The 21399-nt window shown below is 46.2% G+C and overlaps 1 pseudogene; it reads right to left on the reverse strand.

Annotated features, from left to right (window-relative positions):
- Window positions 1–751: 751 nt before the first annotated feature.
- Window positions 752–21399, reverse strand: LOC111967082 (teneurin-2-like; annotated as a pseudogene).

Below are 21399 nucleotides of genomic sequence, written 5' to 3' on the forward strand. Positions count from 1 at the left end.
GTATAGTAGTTTGAACTGTAGTATAGTAGTCTGACTTGTAGTCTGAACTGCAGTATAGTAGTCTGAACTGTAGTATAGTAGTTTGAACTGTAGTATAGTGTCTGAGCTGTAGTAGTCTGAACTGTAGTATAGTAGTCTGAACTGTAGTATAGTAGTCTGAACTGGTAGTTGTAGTCTGACTGCAGTATCAGTAGTCTGAACTGTAGTATAATAGTCTGAACTGTAGTGTAGTAGTCTGAACTGAGTATAGTAGTTTTGAACTGTAGTTAGTTAGTCTGAACTGTAGTGTAGTAGTCTGAACTGTATTGTAGTAGTCTGAACTGTAGTATAATAGTCTGACTGTAGTATAGTAGTTTTGAACTGTAGTGTAGTAGTCTGAACTGTAGTAGTCTGAACTGTTTCTGCAGTAGTCTGAACTGTATTGTAGTATTCTGAATAGTACTATAATAGTCTGAACTGTAGTAGTTCTGAACTGTTCTGTAGTAGTCTGAGCTGTAGATTAGTATTCTGAACAGTACTATAATAGTCTGAACTGTAGTAGTCTGAACTGTTCTGCATGTAGTTGAACTGTTTGTAGTTTCTGAACAGTACTATAATAGGTCTGAACTGTAGTAGTCGAACTGTTGTGTAGTAGCTGAACTCTGAACTGTAGTATGTCTGACTGCATTGTATAGTCTGATCTGTAGTGTAGTTGTCTGAACTGTAGTAGTCTGACGTGTAGTACTATAGTCTGACTGTGGTAGTCGAACTGTATTGTAGTAGTCTGAACAATATTGTAGTAGTCTTAACTGTAGTATAGTAGTCTGAACTGTAGTAGTCTGAACTGTTGTGTAGTACTCTGAACTGTAGTGTAGTACTCTGAACTGTAGTGTAGTATTCTGAACAGTACTATAATAGTCTGAACTGTAGTAGTCTGAACTATTGTGTAGTAGTCTGAACTGTAGTGTAGTATTCTGAACAGTACTATAATAGTCTGAACTGTAGTACTCTGAACTGTAGTGTAGTATTCTGAACAGTTACTATAATAGTCTGAACTGTTAGTAGTCTGAACTGTTCTGTAGAGTCTGAACTGTAGTGTAGTATTCTGAACAGTACTATAATTAGTCTGAACTGTAGTAGTCTGAACTTTTGTGTAGTACTTTGTAGTGTAGTATTCTGAACAGTACTATAATAGTCGTCTGAACTTTGTAGTAGTCTGAACTGTATTGTAGTAGTCTGATCTGTAGTATCATGTAGTCTGAACTGTACATACTCTAAACTGTTGTTAGTTCTCTGAACTGTGGTGTAATAGTCTGACACATGTGGAGCTATTACAGTAGTATGATAATCTCACCAATTTCAAAATAAAACCTTGTGATACTATTTATGATATCCGCAAATATACAAAAAAATTCCTCCAACTTATGTGTGTCTAAAAAGTTTTTGTTTTCTTTAGTTTGAAGTCTTTTAAAGGATCTCAGTGGTGTGAGTGTTGGTTGCTAGGATATGTTGCTGCAGTAGCTAAGAACAGTTCTGTGGTGGAGAATGGGAGGCCTGAGACAGTGAGATGACTCATCGTTTTACTCCATTTTACGTCCCTAAGCTGCGGTGCTTGTTGCCGTTGGTGATTTTCTCTTCCGATCAGTGTTGTGATTGGCCGGGCCCTGTGGTGGCTCTGTCTCCCTATTGGTCCCTTTGCTCTACAAGTTCATTTCAGAGGCAGGCCCTTATCAGAACACCCAGCACAACAGAGCGCCACCATCAGTTCAGAGTCTGTCATTACGCCCTCATAGTGACCCCAAAAATATGGGTGAAAATATTGATTTATTTTTTAAAAAGGGGTATCTTAGTTATTATGCAACAGTTTGTTTTTCAAGGTTCATGAGTGCCTTTCACCTGTCTGTTTTCAACATCAACAAAAAATACAAATAAAATAAACTTCTGTCTAAATGTTAGATGTTTTGCCCTTGGCAGAAAAAGTAAAAAAAAAAAAGAATTCTAGTATATTCTTCTTTTCAAAAGTCCCTGCAGCGTTCAGTGAGAAACCCCGTTTGTTGGTTTGTTTTCTGTGGGGTTGGAGGGGAAAGGAGGAGAAGGCAGGGAGGGGGGGAGCGAAGAGAGGAAGGAACTAGTAACTAGGAAGAGGGGATGAAAGGGAGGAGGAGGAGAAGGGGAGGAGGAGAGTCAGTGAGAGAGAGAGAAAGAGTCAGCCAGTCCTCCATCCCAGTCCAGGTGGGCTGTTACCTCTTGCCCATCTCGTTCTGTCTCAGGAACTGGATGTTGGTGCTGCTGTCAGCCAGTTCTGGGTACTGTTCCACYGGTAYAACATAATACCCYTCYTACCCCTGTACCCTCCCCGCGGTCAGCAGCTGRTGCTTCTCTCCCTCCGTCCACAGCCGGCTCCCCTCCTTCCCATCRTTGGCCCTCTGCRGCTCCCTCAGCCAGGCCCCAGCCAGGGCCCTCTGCCGGGCTAGTTCCAGCAGCCTCACCCTCTCCTCYTCCACCACGTCCAGCGCTAGCCCATACCGCACGCTGAGGGRTAARGACMGCACCGCAAACTCCACTGTGGCGCCYCGCCGCGACCTCCCGCTCACAGTCACGTTGATCCCYCTCTCCAGCGCCWTGCGTCCGRTGGTCAGCCCCAGCYCCAGTAYATCACTATCGGCCGAACCGACTTTAACGAAGAAGTGACAGTCATGTCCGGCCTGCGTGTAGTGCGTTCCATCCAGGTAGATGGCGCCATTGAGGACTAAGGACACTTTCCGGCTGTCGTCGGTTGCCATGGAGCTAACTGCCGCCACCACACGTCCTTCCTTCAYRGCTAGCATCACTCCCCGGCCGATGATGGGRGTTGATGTGCCGAACCAGTGTCCGGGCTTGTCGCGGCGGTCGCGGGGGTCCTTGTTAAGGAGCCGTCCCTCCAGGGCCATGAAGGCCTGGTTGTGGCGCTCCGCTGCCTGCTGCACCCCCGTTATCAGCTACAAGAGGAGACAGGGGCAGGAAGAGGTTAAAGGTCACTGGTCAAGCAGAAGAATGCAGATGAGGATGCACTTAATCTGTCTGGTTTACAGCTCATCTATTCATGTCCAGATTTCACTGTAATCATTGAAGGTTCAATATTATGATTCTGTATTCAATGTCGCATCTAATTGGCATCCGACTCTGAGGAGAAGAGAGAGACCGTTTATCTATAAAGCAGGCCGCATTTGGCTCAATATAATGCAATTAGTGCAATGGAGCTGTAGGCTGTCCCAGGCCTTCTCGGCTGTCCCAGGCCTTCTCACCTGTCCGTTTCACAGTCCTGCTGGCCTGCAGCTCGTAGGGAGCGGTCTACGAAGTAGAGGGTGTGACGGGGGAACCCTGGAATGATGTTACTGAGCTGGAAACCAACACATCACCAGCCAACTCTTCACGTCTGGGAGCAAAGAAAACAGAATGAATGAAAAATAAAAAAGAAAGAGAAGTACAGATTGACAATGATACACACAACGCCACCCACTCAGCTCTCTTCCTTTACCTTCAGTAACAATGATCATGGGTTTATAAACCCATGCATAAAATTTATGCTGCAGTAGTTTATGTGTCGGGGGGCTAGGGTCAGTTGTTATACCTGGAGTACTTCTCCTATCTTATCCAGTGTCCTGTGTGAATTTAAGTATGCTCTCTCTAATTCTCTCGTCTCTCTTTCTTTCTCTCTCTCGGAGAACCTGAGCCCTAGACCATACGTCACGGCAAACCGGGCATGATGACTCCTTGCTGTCCCCAGTCCACCTGGCCTTGCTGCTGTTCCAGTTTCAACTGTTCTGCCTGCTGTTATGGAACCCCTACCTGTTCAACTCTTAATGATCGGCTATGAAAGCAAAACTGACTTTTATTCCTGATTATTATTTGACCATGCTTGTCATTTATGAACATTTTGAAAATCTTGGCTCTCTCTAATTCTCTCCTTCCTCTCTTTCTTTCTCTCTCTCGGAGGTCCGGAGCCCTAGGACCATACGTCAGGACTACCGGGCATGATGACTCCTTGCTGTCCCCAGTCGCCTGGCCCTGCTGCTATTTCCAGTTTCAACTGTTCTGCCTGCGGTTATGGAACCCCTACCTGTCCCAGACTGCTGTTTCAATTCTTAATGATCGGCTATGAAAAGCCAACTGACATTTATTCCTGATTATTATTTGACCATGCTTGTCATTTATGAACATTTTGAAAATCTTGGCTCTCTCTAATTCTCTCCTTCTCTCTCTCTTCTCTCTCTCCGAGGACCTGAGCCCTGGGACCGTGCGTCGGGGCTGCCGGGCGTGATGGCTCCTTGCTGTCCCCAGTCCACCTGGCCTTGCTGCTATTCCAGTTTCAGCTGTTCTGCCTGCGGTTATGGAACCGCCACCTGTCCTGGACCTGCTATTTTCAATCTTGATGATCGGCTATGAAAAGCCAAACTGAAAATTATTCATGATTGATTATTTGACCACGCTTGTCACTTATGAACATTTTGAACATCTTGGATAGTCTGTTTAATCTCCACCCAGCACAGCCAGAAGAGGACTGGCCACCCCTCATAGCCTGTTCCTCTCTAGGTTTCTTCCTAGGTTTTGCCTTTCTAGGAGTTTTTCCTAGCACCGTGCTTTCTACACCTGCATTGCTTGCTGTTGGGGTTTTAGGCTGGGTGTCTGTACAGCACTTCGAGATATTAGCTGATGTACGAAGGGCTATATAAAATAAACTTTGATTGATTTGATTTGATTTGATAAAGCCGCTTTTCAAGGATCCAAAGACGCTCTACCTGTGACGTAGTTCTTGATGTCCAACACGTCGCTGAGGGGTTGTTGTTCTTGAACATGTACAGGTTGAAGGGTGCAGGGTCCTTGCCGATCTTGGGCCAGTGGCATAGTCTGGCGAGGTCCAGCGGCCTGCCAGGACGTCATAGTCCCTCTGGGTGAAGTGGACCAGCTTGGTCAGGGTGTCATAGAGACCACCATGGAACCCAACCACCAGCTGGAACTCTGGGTTAGAGTCCAGGTACACCTCCCCGTACGCTGTGTACTGCACCTGGAGGTCACAACAAACACAGGTGCATGTTTCACTTCAATTCACTACAACTTTATCCCCTCTGGGGCAATTAGGAAAGACAAAGTTGGTTTATTTGTCCATTTTGTATTGTTTATTTGAAATAATCAAATTGACCTCTCTGGACATCAGTACTAACTTATCTTGCTTATCTAACATGTGGATAATGGGCCTTGAGATATTTAACAATCATTGGTAGTATTATTATTACTGTCATCATGATTACCTGTTTGATCATCTGTCCGTTGCTGCTGAAGACAGCCAGTGGTGTTCCTGTGTTGTCTGAGGCGATGTAATACTCCTCTCCACTACTCACCTCCATAGCAAACAGATGACCCTGAGGGAAGCAGTATAGGCTTTACACCATAACTCACAGACAGTCACCATACTCAAGACAGTCAGTCACCATAAACTCACAGACAGTCACGTCACCATAACTCACATAACTCACAGACAGTCACCGCCATAATCACAGCAGTCACTTCACCATAACCATCACCAAACTCAGACAGTCACGTCACCATAACTCAAAGACAGTCACGTCACCATAACTCAAGACAGTCACGTCCAATCACAGACAGTCACGTCACCATAACTCACAGACAGTCACGTCACCATAACTACAGACAGTCACGTCACCATAAACTCAACAGACAGTCACCATAACTCAAAAGACAGTCACGTCACCAATCATCACAGACAGTCACGTCACATAACTCACAGACAGTCAGTCACCATAACTCACAGACAGTCACGTCATAAATCACAGACAGTCACTCACCATAACTCACAGACAGTCACCATAAACTCAAAGACAGTCACGTCACCATAACTCACAGACAGTCCACTCAACCATAACTCACAGACAGTCACGTCACCATAACTCACAGACAGTCAATCACCATAACTACAGACAGTCCACTCACCATAACTCACAGACATTCACGTCCCCATAACTCACAGACAAGTCACATCACCATAACTCACAGACAGTCCCACCATAAACTCACAGACAGTCACGTCACCATAAACTCAGACAGCACTCACAGACAGTCCAACTTCACCATAACTCCATCACCTATCAGACAGTCACGTCCCATAACTCCAGCACTCAGCATAACTCAACAGACATCACCATAACTCAGACAGTCACTTCACAGACAGTCACATCACCATAACTCCATCACCATAACTCCAGACAGTCCGTCACCATGACTCAGACAGTCACTTCACAGACAGTCACATCACCATAACTCCGATCACCATAACTCCAGACAGTCACGTCACCATAACTCATGAACAGTCACTCACAGACAGTCACTTCACCATAACTCAGTCCGCACCATAACTCACGATACATAGACTCACAGACAGTCACTGTCACCATACTCACAGACAGTCACGTCCCATAACTCCACAGACAGTCACGTCCCATAACTCACAGACAGTCGTCCAATACTGGTGATAATAGTTATGAGATTAAAGTAATGATAGTGTCCCTGAGTCAGTTAGGCTATATCCAATAAGTTAATAATGATAGTATCCTGACTCAGTTAGGTATATCCAATAAGTTAAATAATGATAGTATCCCTGACTCAGTTAGGCTATATCCCAATAAGTTAAATATGATAGTATCCCTGACTCAGTTAGGCTATATCCCAATAAGTTAAATAATGATAGTATCTGTAACGGCCGTCCCTCGGTGAGTGAGTAGACCAAGGCGCAGCGGGTGATGAATACATAATGTTTATTTGACAAGACGGAAAAACACGAAACGAAATCACTTGAATGATTAACAAAATAACAAAACGAACTGACAGACCTAAACTATGAAACTTACATGAAACGAGGAACTCCGCGACCGAACGAGACGAGACAGTACCGTGTGGTGCATACACAGACAGCGACAACCACCCACAACGAACACTGTGAAACAACCTACCTAAATATGACTCTCAATTAGAGGAAACGCAACACCTGCCTCTAATTGAGAGCCATACCAGGCAACCCTAAACCAACATAGAAAACAGAAAACATAGAATGCCCCCAAACTCACGTCCTGACCAACTAACACATAAAACAAACTAACAGAAATAGGTCAGGAACGTGACATACCCCCCCCTTAAGGTGCGAACTCCGGGCGCACCCAGCACAAAGTTTAGGGGAGTGTCTGGGTGGGCATCTGACCACGGTGGTGGGCTCAGGCTGAGGCGAGGTCCCCACCCCACCATAGTCAATCCCAGCTTTCGTCTCCCCTACGAATGACCACCCTCATTTTACACCCCTAAATTGAAAAAGTAACCTTAAGATAAGGGCAGCACCGGAAGGGGCAGCAGCCGGGACAAGGGCAGCACCGGGATAGAGTAGCTCAGGACAAGAGATAGCTAAGGACAGAGAGTAGGTCAGGATAGAGAGTAGCTCAGGATAGAGGGGCAACTCCGGACTGAAGGGCAGCTCCGGACAGAGAGACAGCTCTGGACTGAGGGGCAGTTCTGGATTAATGGCCACTCTGGGCTGAGGGGCAGCTCATGACTGGCTGACGGCTCTGGACGCTCATGGCTGGCTGACGGCTCTGGACGCTCATGGCTGGCTGACGGCTTGGAGCTCATGGCTGGCTGACGCTCTGGACGCTCATGGCTGGCTGACGGCTCTGGACGCTCATGGCTGGCTGGACGGCTCTGGACGCTCATGGCTGGCTGACGGCTCTGGACGCTCATGAGGCTTGGCTGACGGCTCTGGACGCTCATGGCTGGTTGGCGGCTCTGGCAGATCCTGTCTGGTTGGCGGCTCTGGCAGATCCTGTCTGGTTGGCGGCTCTGGCAGATCCTGTCTGGTTGGCGGCTCTGGCAGATCCTGTCTGGTTGGCGGCTCTGACAGATCCTGTCTGGTTGGCGGCTCTGGCAGATCCTGACTGACGAATGGCTCTAGCGGCTCCTGACTGACTAACGGCTCTGACGGCTCGGGACAGACGGGCGCTCTAATGGCTCGGGACAGACGGATGGCTCAGACGGCGCTGGGAGACGGATGGCTCAGACGGCGCTGGGGAGACGGATGGCTCAGACGGCTCCTGGGGAGACGGATGGGCTCAGACGGCGCTGGGGAGACGGATGGCTCAGACGGGCTGGGGAGACGGATGGCTCAGACGGCGCTGAGGAGACGGATGGCTCAGATGGCGCTGAGGAGACGGATGGCTCAGATGGCGCTGAGGAGACGGATGGCTCAGACTGATCCTGTCTAGCGGAAAGGCTTTGGCTGCTCCTGTCTGGCGAAGGCTTAGCGGCTCCTGTCTGGCGGAAGGCTCTAGCGGCTCCTGTCTGGCGGAAGGCTCTAGCGGCTCATGGCAGACGAGCGGCTTTGCAGGCTCATGGCAGACGGGCGGCTTTGAAGGCTCAATACAGACGGGCAGTTCATGCGGCGCTTGGCAGACGGACAGTTCAGGCGCCGTTGGGCAGACGGCAGACTCTGGCCGGCTGAGACGCACTGTAGGCCTGGTACGTGGTGCCGGAACTGGAGGCACCGGACTGGAGACACGCACTTCAAGCCTAGTGCGGGGAGCAGGGACAGGGCACACTGACCTCTCAAAGCGCACTATAGGCCTGGTGCGTGGTACCGGCACTGGTGGCACCGGGCTGAGTGCACGCACCTCAGGACGAGTACGGGGAGAAGGAACAGTGCGTACAGGCTCTGGAGACGCACAGGAGGCTTAGTGCGTGTTGTCGGAACTGGAGGCACCGAACTGGATACACGCACCATAGGAAAAGTGCGTGGAGGAGGAACAGGGCTCTGGAGACGCACTGGAAACCTGGTGCGTAGTGTAGGCACTGGCTGCGCTGGAGAGGAGAAAAAGCTCTGACAGCGCTGGACAGGGTGGAGCAGCTGGAGAGAGAACCCGGAGAGACAGCCTGGTGCGGGGGCTGCCACCGGTGGACTGGTACTTGGAGGTGGCACCGGGTATACCGGACCGTGAAGGAGGACACGTGCTCTTGAGCACCGAGCCTGCCCAACTTACCAGGTTGAATGGTGCCCGTAGCCCTGCCAGTGCGGCGAGGTGGAATAGCCCGCACTGGGCTATGCTGGCGAACCGGGACACCATTCGAAGGCTGGTGCCATGTATGCCGGCCCGAGGAGACGTACTGGAGACAGATACGTTGGCCGGCTTCATGACATCTGGCTCGATGCCCAACCTAGCCCTCCCAGTGCGGCAAGGTGGAATAGCCCGCACTGGGCTAAGCACGCGTACTGGGACACCGTGCGCTTTACCGCATAACACGGTGTCTGACCAGTAGACGCTCTCTCACTCCACGGTAAGCACGGGGAGTTGGCTCAGGTATCCTACCCGGCTTTGCCACACTCCTCGTGTGCCCCCCCCCAAGAAATGTTTGGGTCTGACTCTCGGGCTCCCAACCGCGTCGCCGCGCTGCCTCCTCATACCAGCGCTCCTGGGCTGTGGCTGCCTCCTTCTCCTCCGAGAGCGGCGATTCTCTCCCACCTTAGCCCAGGGTCCTTCTCCGTTGAATACTTGCTCCCAAGACCATAAATCCTGCTTCGTGCGCTGTCGTTGCTGTCCATTAACCCGCTGCTTGATCTGGGTTTGGTGGGTGATTCTGTAACGGCCGTCCCTCGGTGAGTGAGTAGACCAAGGCGCAGCGGGTGATGAATACATAATGTTTATTTGACAAGACGGAAAAACACAAACGAAATACACTTGAATGATTAACAAAATAACAAAACGAACTAGACAGACCTAAACTATGAATTACATGAAACGAGGAACACATAAACAGGAACGACCGAACGAGACGAGACAGTACCGTGTGGGCAAAATACACAGACACAGCGACAACCACCCACAACGAACACTGTGAAACAACCTACCTAAATATGACTCTCAATTAGAGGAACGCAAACACCTGCCTCTAATTGAGAGCCATACCAGGCAACCCTAAACCAACATAGAAACAGAAAACATAGAATGCCCACCCAAACTCACGTCCTGACCAACTAAACACATAAAACAAACTAACAGAAATAGGTCAGGAACGTGACAGTAATCCCTGACTCAGTTAGGCTATATCACAATAAGTTAAATAATGATATATCCTGACTCAGTTAGGCTATATCCCAATAAGTTAAATAATGATAGTATCCCTGACTCAGTTAGGCTATATCCCAATAAGTTAAATAATGATAGTATCCCTGACTCAGTTAGGCTATATCCCAATAAGTTAAATAATGATAGTATCCCTGACCAGTTAGGCTATATCAAATAAGTTAAATAATGATAGTATCCCTGACTAATTAGGCTATATCCCAATAAGTTAAATAATGATAGTATCCCTGACTCAGTTAGGCTATATCCCAATAAGTTAAATAATGATAGTATCCCTGACTCAGTTAGGCTATATCCAACAATAAGTTAAATAATGATAGTATCCCTGACTCAGTTAGGCTATATCCAATAAGTTTAAATATGATAGTATCCCTGATCAGTTAGGCTATATCCCAATAAGTTAAATAATGATAGTATCCCTGACTCAGTTAGGCTATATCCCATGAAGTTAAATAATGATAGTATCCCTGACTCAGTTAGGCTATATCCCAATAAGTTAAATAATGATAGTATCCCTGACTCAGTTAGGCTATATCACAATAAGTCAGAGATGGTGACATCACCATTAATGTGTGATAATAGTTATGTGATATACTCTGTAATGATAGCATCACAACAACTTGGTTATATGACAATGATAACAAGGTCATAAGACAATCACGATGAACAGTATTTAGCACATGTAGCCTGTTGATGAACACACGTTTCTCTAATAATCTGGTAGCCTACCTGCAAGTCATAGTACAGTGAAGCGATATCTGAACTGGAGTGGTTAAATATATGTGTGACTCTAGCCGGGTGGTTCAGATCAGCGTAAAAGAACTGGAGGTGTTGTCCCAGACTGGTCCGAGTGGACACTCTCCTGCCCAGTCCGTCATAGCGGTACTGGACGCTCCAGCCTCCCGGTAGCTTGTTATATGCTCTAAGGAGCTGGCCCTTGGAGTTGTAGTCAAAGACATCCGAGCCTCGCTGGCTCAGGAAGCCGTCCTCATCCAGACGGTACTGAACGTCACCCAGGCGTGTGATGCGGTCTCGGAGGTCGTAGCGGAGCGGCGTGAGGCGGGCGCTGTTCCCGGGGTTGAGGAGGTGCAGGTTACCGTTCAGGTCGTAGCTGTAGCGCCACGTGGACCAGTCGTTCACCTGGAGGCATAGAGAATGAAAAGAACTTTGACACACCTGAAGTCATCTCTTTAATACCAAACCTGAAGTCATCTCTTTATTTTTTTTGTATTTTCTATTTAAAAAAAGTATACCCCTTTTTCTCTCCAATTTCGTGGTATCCAAATGGTAGTTACGGTCTTGTCCCATCGCTGCAACTCCCATACGGACTCAGGAGAGGCGAAGGTCAAGAGCCGTGCGTCCTCCGAAACACAAACCCAGCCAAGCCACACTGCTTCTTGACACAATGCCTGTTTAACCCGGAAGCCAGCCTCACCAATGTGTCGGAGGATTCACCGTACACCTGGCAACTGTGTCAGCGTGCATTGCGCCCGGCCCGTCATAGAAGTCACTAGTGCGCGATGGGACAAGAACGTCCCTGCTTGCCAAACCCTCCCCTAACCCAGATGATGCTGGGCCAATTGTGCGCTGCCCAATGGGTCTCTCGGTCGCGGGATCTCTAGTGGCACAGCTAACACTGCGATGCAGTGCCTTAGACCAACGTGCCACTCGGGAGGCCGAAGTCATCTCTTTAAAACCAAACCTGAAGTCATCTCTTTAATACCAAAGGTGAGTAGACYAATCAACGGCCTATGCTCCTTATAGGAACCAAGGGCTTTGTCATAACTCTGAAGGATCAGGTTACAGTGGGTCCTCTATACAGCGTGCTTTCTCTCGTAGAGGGGGAGAACGGGAAGTCGGCTGTTTTATGGCGGTTGTAAATACAGAAACTCCTTTCCCCACTCTGCCAAGATGAGAGAATCCCTTTGTTACTACAGAGAAAGCAGTACGGTAACCTCAAAAGGTTTTCTAAAGTAACAATATTTCTGTATTCCAACCATTTGGAATGGTTTGTGGGTATTTAAACAATAATCATGTCCAACCTTTACTGTGTGGTGATATCATTAAAGATGTTATAACGGAAACATTGTAACTTTAAGAGCTTTCACAATGTATATATCAGATGTACATCTACATGTTGTGGAATGTATATGAATAAATATGAAACTATTTGTGAGAAGATGTAATGTGATGTTGGCCTTCTAAATGAGATACTTGTTTAGATATGAAGTTTTAACTAGTCAGTGGCCACACCCCGTGAGTACAGACATTTACATCTGTGTCATGGAAATGCCCCCTTTTCTACTCTAGTATAAAATCCACTTRCAACAAAATGTACATTAGACTAGAAAATACGGAGCTGTCGCTAGATGTTGAAATGGTTGGCAATTTAAACTAGAGTCAAGATAACGCCGGGACGAGGTCCCCACGTTGGAAGGGCTATCACTCTAGAGACCTAAACATGCCAGGTGTAGCTAGTGTGTGAAGTGGTTTAAACTACAACTTTACCAAAGGACAAGTTCAGAAAACACGAAGCAGTAGCTATATGTTGAAATGGTTGGCAACTCAACAAGAGTAAAAAACGCAGGGACGAGGTCCCCACGTTGAAATGGCTAATACATCTACAAACTAAAGAACAATTATTCAGGCTGCAGCTATTTAAATACTTTAGTCTGGTAACCAGATCCGTTCTAAGAACATTTCCGAATGGTACTCGGAAGTATCCATTATAACAACTACAACCACGAAAAAGACCTTGGGACTRCTGGGGAACGCACCCCTTTCCTTTGTCTATTAAGCCATCATATTGGCTTAGCTCACTAGGGACTTTTCTATCATGTCAGTAACCAATGTGTGTGTGTTTATGTAATTCTGTGATTGATTAAGTTTAAGTAAATAAATAATTAAGCCAATTTGTATATCGCTGATTCATGATCTAGGCTAGGGTTTGCGACATTCAGAATATGACTGATGAGGTAATAATACATTAATAAGTGACTGTAATTGATAATATAGGAAAATATCTGAAGAGTTATATTCTGGAAATTCACACTCTATAAACATTTTTTTTCCCGTGGTGCCCCGACTTGATAATTAAAGTTACATGATTAGTWTAATCGCGTAATTAAATTACACACAGAGAATTGATTTGATAATATACAGTCTTCACATTTAATGATAGTCAACGCTACGACAGCTTAAATCAGGTAAGTCAACGTAGGAGAATCAAAAACTGAAGTGTAAAGTGAAAAGGAAAAATGTTCTCTGTATTTGCAATGAAAACCAACATTTAATCAAGCCCAATGTTTCAGGAAGGGGTCTGTAGTAATCTTCTAGGATTGTGATTTGGTGCTCAACTACTGCAGGACTAGTATCACACTGGTCAAGTCAGATCTCCTACCTTCACCCCGCTGAGCTGTCCGTCCCCGTCATACTCATAGCGATACTGTGTTGTGTTGGCATACGGTCCAATCTTCAGCTCTCGCTTCACCACCCGTCCCATACTGTCGTACTGCACCGTCATCCAGTACATCAGGGACCTGAAGATCTCGTACTGCACCTCCTTGATGCGCCCGTGGGTGTCGAAGTGCTTGCTGAGGGTCATCACAGCAGTGGTTATGATCTGGTTGATGTCATAGTAGATCACACCAAACTTCCCAAAGTGTTCCACCTGTAGCCAAGACAACAGTCAAGAGTTAAGTKAAATATTGTACAGAGGGTCTAGGTCCCACTTTAYCTGGATAGTCCAGTATAGATGATTTATGCTCAGTCTATCAACTGTAACTGACATCCTGCAATGGGTTGGGTTGGGTTGTGGCTGGAGTTAGGTTTGGGTTTGGGTTGTGGCTGGAGCTGGAGCTAGGTTTAGGGTTGTGGCTAGAGCTGGAGCTAGGGTTAGGGTTGTGGCTGGAGCTAGGGTTAGGGTTTGGGTTGTGGCTGGAGCTAGGTTTGTCGGCTGGAGCTAGGGTAGAGGTGTGGCTGAGCTAGTGTTGAGGCTAGAGTTAGGGTTTGGTGGGCTAGTTAGGTTGTGGCTGAGCTAGGTTTAAGGTTGTGGCTGGAGCTAGGTTTCAGTTGTGGCTGGAGCTATGGTTAGTTTGGATTTTGGCTGGAGTTGAGGGCTAGGGTTAAGGGTTAGGGTTGAACCAGGATGTGGACATGAAGCTAGGTTTAGAGTTAGTGTGAGGGTTGGGGTTGAAGCTAGGGTTAGGGTTGTGGTTGGAACTAGGGTTAAGGGTTAGTAGTATAGTTTTCACCCACCTTTCCAGAGATCTCGTCATAGCGGTAGAGGTCCACAGGCAGAGGAGTCTCACTGATGACTGGCTTCATACTAGCAATACGGAAGCTTGTCATGGTGAGGTTAGTCAACCTAGCATTCAACCATCCCCCTTCACTGAACCGGTAGATCTGCTGTCGATCACGGACCCATCTTACGGTAACGATCGTAGCAGGGACCCTGCGCTCTGTAAGTTCACCATTCTCAGCACCCCAGCCGTCTCGTCATACCAACGTTCACCACGGTTGCTGTCGTAGAGGATCTCAGCTAGCTTGGCCAGCTTGCCGTACTTGTAGAGGACACGTCGGCCGGTGCCGAGGTAGTGGGTGGCCTTGGGGCGGCCGTCTTCGCTGAAGTCATGGATGATGGAGGCGTTGCTCTCTGGAGGGTTGTAGGTGTTGCGGATGTAACCGATAGAGACGTGGGTGAACATGGTGTGGCGGGCTACACTAGGCATGGTGACGGCTGTGATGCGCCCCGAGGTGTCAAACTCAAATATGTACTGTCTCTGGCTCTGCAGGAGAAGGACCATGGACTGGAGAGAGAGAAGGAGGGAGAGAAGGAGGGAGAGAAGGAGGGAGAGAGGAGGGAGAGGGAACATAAGTCATCATCATCACCAATAGCATCATTTTATGCACTTTTCACTTCTCACAACCAGCCTGTTTTTACTATCCCTGCTACAGGTGCTATGATGCACGCACTCTATCCAGGTGGCTGTAGCTCCACACAGATGATAGCAACAGTACCGGTAACAGTACCAGTACCAGTAACAGTACCGGTAACAGTACCAGTACCGGTAACAGTAACAGTATCAATAAAAGTACCAATACCTGTACCAGTAACAGTAACGGTACCAGTACCTGTACCAGTAAAAGTACCAAACAGTGCTATGTCCTCACCTTATCCAGATAACTATAGCTCCACACCTTGCCATCTATGAACGACCGTGACAGAATACGTCCCTGAGGGTCAAACTCTGTCCTCTCGCTCATACTGCCCCTCTGCAGCCCCACCAGCTGACCCGTGGTTGAGTATGACACATTCACCACCGCCAGGCTGCTGCTAGGCAACCACATGGCGGGACGGCCCTGCGCGTCGTACATGATGCGGAGCGTGAACTTGCGGTGGTCGTCGTAGATCTTCTCTGTCCGAGTGTTGCGGTCGAAGTCGATGGAGAGGAGGTTACGACCATGTGCCTGGAGGACGATAGAGAGTGATGTAAGGGAAAGCTCTCATGAAATGGACAAAAATTAATGGCAACATAATGCCATTGGACGAAACATATACATGATTGCAAATAAAAAATCCAAAGATCCAAAACTCCAAAGATCGCGAGCGTGCTCCACCGTACATTTTCATATTGCAAATGAACATAAAGTCAAGACCCAAGGGTCAAATTTTGATATATATGTTTTTTCTTCCAAAAATACAAAAATTCCAAAAATACTTTCTGGACCGTTTTTCGAAATCTTTTAGATGTTTTTGTTGTCAATAATACATATATAACAACCATATGAACATACCMTTGTKTTATTTTATTGAGTTGTCCATAAGGCATTTGTAATATACTATCATAGGAAGTCAAATGTCAGTGAACCATGGCCAAATGGCATAAGAAATGTCCAAATGCCATATATAAGTATTGAAAGTGCCATATCAGGATGTTATGTCCATTTGCCYTATATGYTCATAGGAAGTCGGTTTCCAAACCCAAAAGTCCGTGAACCATGTCCAAAAGGCATAAGAAATATCCAACCGCCATATATAAGCATTGAAAGTGCCATATCAGGATGTTATGTCCATTTGCCATATATGATCATAGGAAGTCGGTTTCCGAACCCAAAAGTCAGTGATATATACACTGCTCAAAAAAATAAAGGGAACACTTACACAACACAATGTAACTCCAAGTCAATCACACTTCTGTGAAATCAAACTGTCCACTTAGGAAGCAACACTGATTGACAATAAATTTCACATGCTGTTGTGCAAATGGAATAGACAAAAGGTGGAAATTTATAGGCAATTAGCAAGACACCCCCAATAAAGGAGTGGTTCTGCAGGTGGTGACCACAGACCACTTCTCAGTTCCTATGCTTCCTGGCTGATGTTTTGGTTCCTTTTGAAGTGCTGGCGGGCTTTCACTCTAGTGGTAGCATGAGAACGGAGTCTCAACCCACACAATGGCTCAGGTAGTGCAGCTCATCCAGGGATGGCACATCAATGCGAGCTGTGGCAAGCAAGGTTTGGCTGGTCCTGTCAGCCGTACGTGTCCAGCAGCATGGAGGCGCGTACCAGGAAACGGCCAGTGCATCAGGGAGTACGTGGAGGAGGCCGTAAGGAGGCACAACGCAGCAGCAGGCCGCTACCTCGCCTTTGTGCCAAGGGGAGCAATGCCAGAGCCCCAAAATGACCCTCCAGCAGGCGACAAATGCATCCCACTGCTCTGGACACTACGCGACAGACACAGCAAACCTTCTTGCCACAGCTCGCTTGATGTGCCATCCTGGATGAGCCTGCACCTACTGAGCCACTTGTGTGGGTTGTAGACCTCCGTCTCATGCTACCACTAGAGTGAAAGCACCGCCCCCGCATCTCAAGTTTTATCACTGTTTACAGACTTATTGCACAATGACTGTCAATTTGCAATGGTTCAATGGCATTTACCATCAACTGAATTTGACATGCTCTAATATGCTGCAGAAATGCCCAATTTGACTGGCCATTGACCTTCGGGTATGGCCTGGGCAGTGATAAGTGTTTTCCTCTCCATCGCTCGTTGTGTTACCTCCATCCTTGTCTGTGTGTGTGTGTGATGTTTTTGTCTGGACATTGAATGGGATAAAATGACTGCTTTCAGTTCATGAGGGTGCCTAATCACATTCATTGAAGTTTGGAAAGATAATTGACCTTTTTAACCTTTTAAACAGCCCTTAATGACCCCAATATTAAGGCACTTCGGTTGGCCAACAGGGAACTGAATTGACATTGTTACGATTTCTCCGTAAATACGATAGATACATTGGCTGTTATTTTTTCTGACACTGTAGGTCATGTACTTGACGTGAAGCGGTCAAATTAGCGCTCTATGACCTGTTTTTGACCTTTATCCCAGAAAAGGGGCCTTAACTCAAAAGCATTGAGGCCTCGACACATCTTGTTTCTGGCTAACAGCCCCTTGGCCAAACCTGTGCTCACCGAGTTTCATCTTCAAAGTTTTTTCTGTTTAGGAGAAATGGCCATGTCACTGGTGATGTTTTGTCCATTTGCAATAAGCAGCCACTCGCCATCTGCTGGAATTTTCCCGAACAGCGGAAAAATTACCAAAATTAAAAAATAAATAAAACGGAAACCAAATGTCCGAGATACTTCATTCGACGACTTCCCGGTAGATCTGGCCATGGGGCACGGACCGAGGCCGTCMGCCTATTTTAAAAACATTTGCGGACGTCTAGTAAGGGACCGTACATTTGCAATATGGAGATCCTCATCAATCATACTGCAAATGCCGAAGAGTGCCCTTAGGTATGTKATCTCTGTAGCCAGAGTCAGTGATGTCATCTCTGTAGCCAGTCAGTGATGTCATCTCTGTAGCCAGACTCCGTTATGTCATCTCTGTAGCCAGAGTCAGTGATGTCATCTCTACACACAGAGTAAGTGATGTCATCTTTACACAAAGTAACTGATGTCATCGCTACACACAGAGAAAGTGATGTCATTTCTACACATACTGTAGAGTATGTGATGTCATCGCTAATGATTAAATGACGCACAGAAAGGAAGCGAGGTCATCTCAGCTCACCCTCAGCTTTCTGCCAAACACAGTGACCTTCCCTTTGGTCTGTTCCTTGCGGAGCCGCCACTCAATGGAGTTGAGTCCGTTGTCTGTGGGTAGTGTGATGTTCCTACGGCCAATAGTAGGACTGACCGATCCGGCCAGGATGTGGGGCTCAGTGTGGAAGCTGATGCCCATCCCGTTGGCATACATCACCCGCAGGGTGCCGTTGTTACACAGCTGGTAGCTGTTCCTCACCTGGTCTGTAGGGGGCGATGGGGACAAGGAGAGAGAAGGGAGTTGTCATATGAGTTGGCTCTTTTACTGGCGTCTTCCTCTGTTATGTTTACATGCTGAAAAAAGATAAAGTTGCAGATTAAATTGAAATGGATTTTTGCTGCCCTTCACAAGCAGAACTCTTTCCTTGAACAAAAAAACGAACAATTTGTCGTATGATTTGTTTGACAACTTGTCAGTATCATTTCTGATCAGGCAACTCCACACTCAGAGTGACTCATAATGAAAGTAAATGTGCGTCTGGTTTATAGAACAGCTTGCAAGCTTGGTAAATGAATAATCTGGCAGTCTGTCATTTCAGTTTTTTCTATCCCCCACTCAAACACTCAAAAACCATGTTCCCTATAAACTGTGCGTGTGCATGAGCACAATAGCCCCTAGACTGCCGTGCAGAATAAATACTGTATCAGCCCACGGAGAGAAGAACGAAATTGAACTTCACTCAAATTTCTAGAGTTTTCCCTGTTAGTTTCCCTATCAAGTCTCATGTAATGTAGGCCTACATTGAACACCACACATTGGCTGCTACTGTAGGCTGAATGATAAAACAGCTATTTCTCTGTTAAAACCTTTTTGGGCTAGGGGGCAGTATTTTGACGTCTGGATGAAAAGCGTGCCCAAAGTAGGATATGCATATAATTGGTAGATTTGGATAGAAAACACTCTAAAGTTTCTAAAACTGTTAAAAATAATGTCTGTGAGTATAACAGAACTAATATGGCAGGCAAAAACCCGAGGACAAACCATCCCCCCAAAAATAATGTTCAGTCTACCARTGTTTCCAATGGCTGTCATGTTTATTATGAGGCGAAAACCTCCCAGATTGCAGTTCCTAGGGCTTCCACTAGATGTCAACAGTCTTTAGAAAGAGTTTCAGGCTTGTTTTTGGAAAAATTAGCTACAATTTGTAGTTTTTCTAAGTGGCTCCCATTTTGGCTGTAGTGTTTTCATGCGCGTGGATGAGAGCGCATTCTTTGTTGTTTATCTCCGGTAAAGACAATAACGATTCTCCGTCTTAAATTTTATRGTTTATTTACYTATTAGGGTASCTGAGGTTTGATTATAAACGTTGTTTGACTTGTTTGGAGAAGTTTATTGGTAACGTTTTGGATTCATTTTGTATGCATTTTGAAGGAGGGAAACCGGTGGATTATTGAATGAAGCGTGCCAGCTAAACAGAGTTTTTATGGATATAAAGAAGGACATTATCGAACAAAGGACCATTTGTGATGTAGCTGGGATGTTTTGGAGTGCCAACAGAAGAAGATCTTCAAAGGTAAGGCATATATTATATCGCTATTTCTGTCTTTCGTGGTGCACCTGCCTGGTTGAAAAATGTTTTTCATGCTTTTGTATGCGGGGCGCTGTCCTCAGATAATCGCATGGTGTGTTTTTGCCGTAAAGCCTTTTTGAAATCTGACACAGCGGCTGGATTAACAAGAAGTTAAGCTTTGTTTTGATGTATGATACTTGTATCTTCATGAATGTTAAATATTTATATTTCTGTAATTTGAATTTCGCGTTCAGCAATTTCACCGGATGTTGTCGAGGTGGGTTGCTAGCAAAACGCTTACGCCAGAAAGGTTAACATGTTATGGGATGCATTTTCTCCATTGTTTTTGATGGGCCACTCTGGTAGGTCTACATTATGATCAAATAGCCACAATAGCCTACTTGACCACTGTTAAAACCGTAACTTAAAGCAGGTACAGCCTCAGTGTTCACAGTAAACGCGCGCTGGAAATTGCACAGAATTTTCACAAAATTCCTGAAATTTGGTCAGTGCTGAGAGAAATTTAAGGGAACATTGCTCTTAAACATAGAGTCGGAAATTTACAAACACCTTAGCCAAATACATTTAAACTCAGTTTTTCACAATTCCTGACATTTAATCCTAGTAAAAATTCACTGTCTTAGGTCAGTTAGGATCACCACTTTAATTTAAGAATGTGAAATGTCAGAATAATAGTAGAGAGAATTATTTCMTTCAGCTTTTATTTCTTTCATCCTATTCCCAGTGGGTCAGAAGTTGACATACACTCAATTAGTATTTSGTAGCATTGCCTATAAATTGTTTAACTTGGGTCAAATGTTTCGGGTAGCCTTCCACAAGRTTCCCAGAATAAGTTGGGTGAATTTTGGCCCATTCCTCCTGACAGAGCTGGTATAACTGAGTCAGGTTTGTAGGTCTCCTTGCTCGCACTCACTTTTTCAGTTCTGCCCACACATTTTCTATAGGATTGAGGTCAGGGCTTTGTGATGGCCACTCCAATACCTTGACATTGTTGTCCTTAAGCAATTTTGCCACAATGTTGGAAGTATGCTTGGGGTCATTGTCCATTTGGAAGACCCATTTGCGACCAAGCTTTAACTTCCTGACTGATGTCTTGAGATGTTGTTACCTACCTCATGATGCCATCTATTTTGTGAAGTGCACCAGTCCCTCCTGCAGCAAAGCACCCCCACAACATGACGCTACCACCCCCGTGCTTCATAGTTGAGATGGTGTTCTTCGGCTTGCAAGCCTCCCCCTTTTTCCTCCAAACATAACGATGGTCATTATGGCCAAACAGCTCTTTTTTTGTTTCATCAGACCAGAGGACATTTCTCCAAAAAGTACGATCTTTGTCCCCATGTGCAGTTGCAAACCCTAGTCTGGCTTTTTTATGGCTGTTTTGGAGCAGTGGATTCTTCCTTGCTGAGCGTCCTTTCAGGTTCTGTCAATATAGGACTCGTTTTACTGTAATTATAGATATATTTGTACCTGTTTCCTCCAGCATCTTCACAAGGTCTTTTTGCTGTTGTTCTGGGATTGATTTGCACTTTTCGCACCAAAGTACYTTCATCTCTAGGAGACAGAACGCGTCCCCTTCCTGATCGGTATGACYGCTGCGTGGTCCCAT

This window comes from Salvelinus sp. IW2-2015, linkage group LG8, assembly GCF_002910315.2.
Source record: "Salvelinus sp. IW2-2015 linkage group LG8, ASM291031v2, whole genome shotgun sequence".
Taxonomy (NCBI): domain Eukaryota; kingdom Metazoa; phylum Chordata; class Actinopteri; order Salmoniformes; family Salmonidae; genus Salvelinus; species Salvelinus sp. IW2-2015.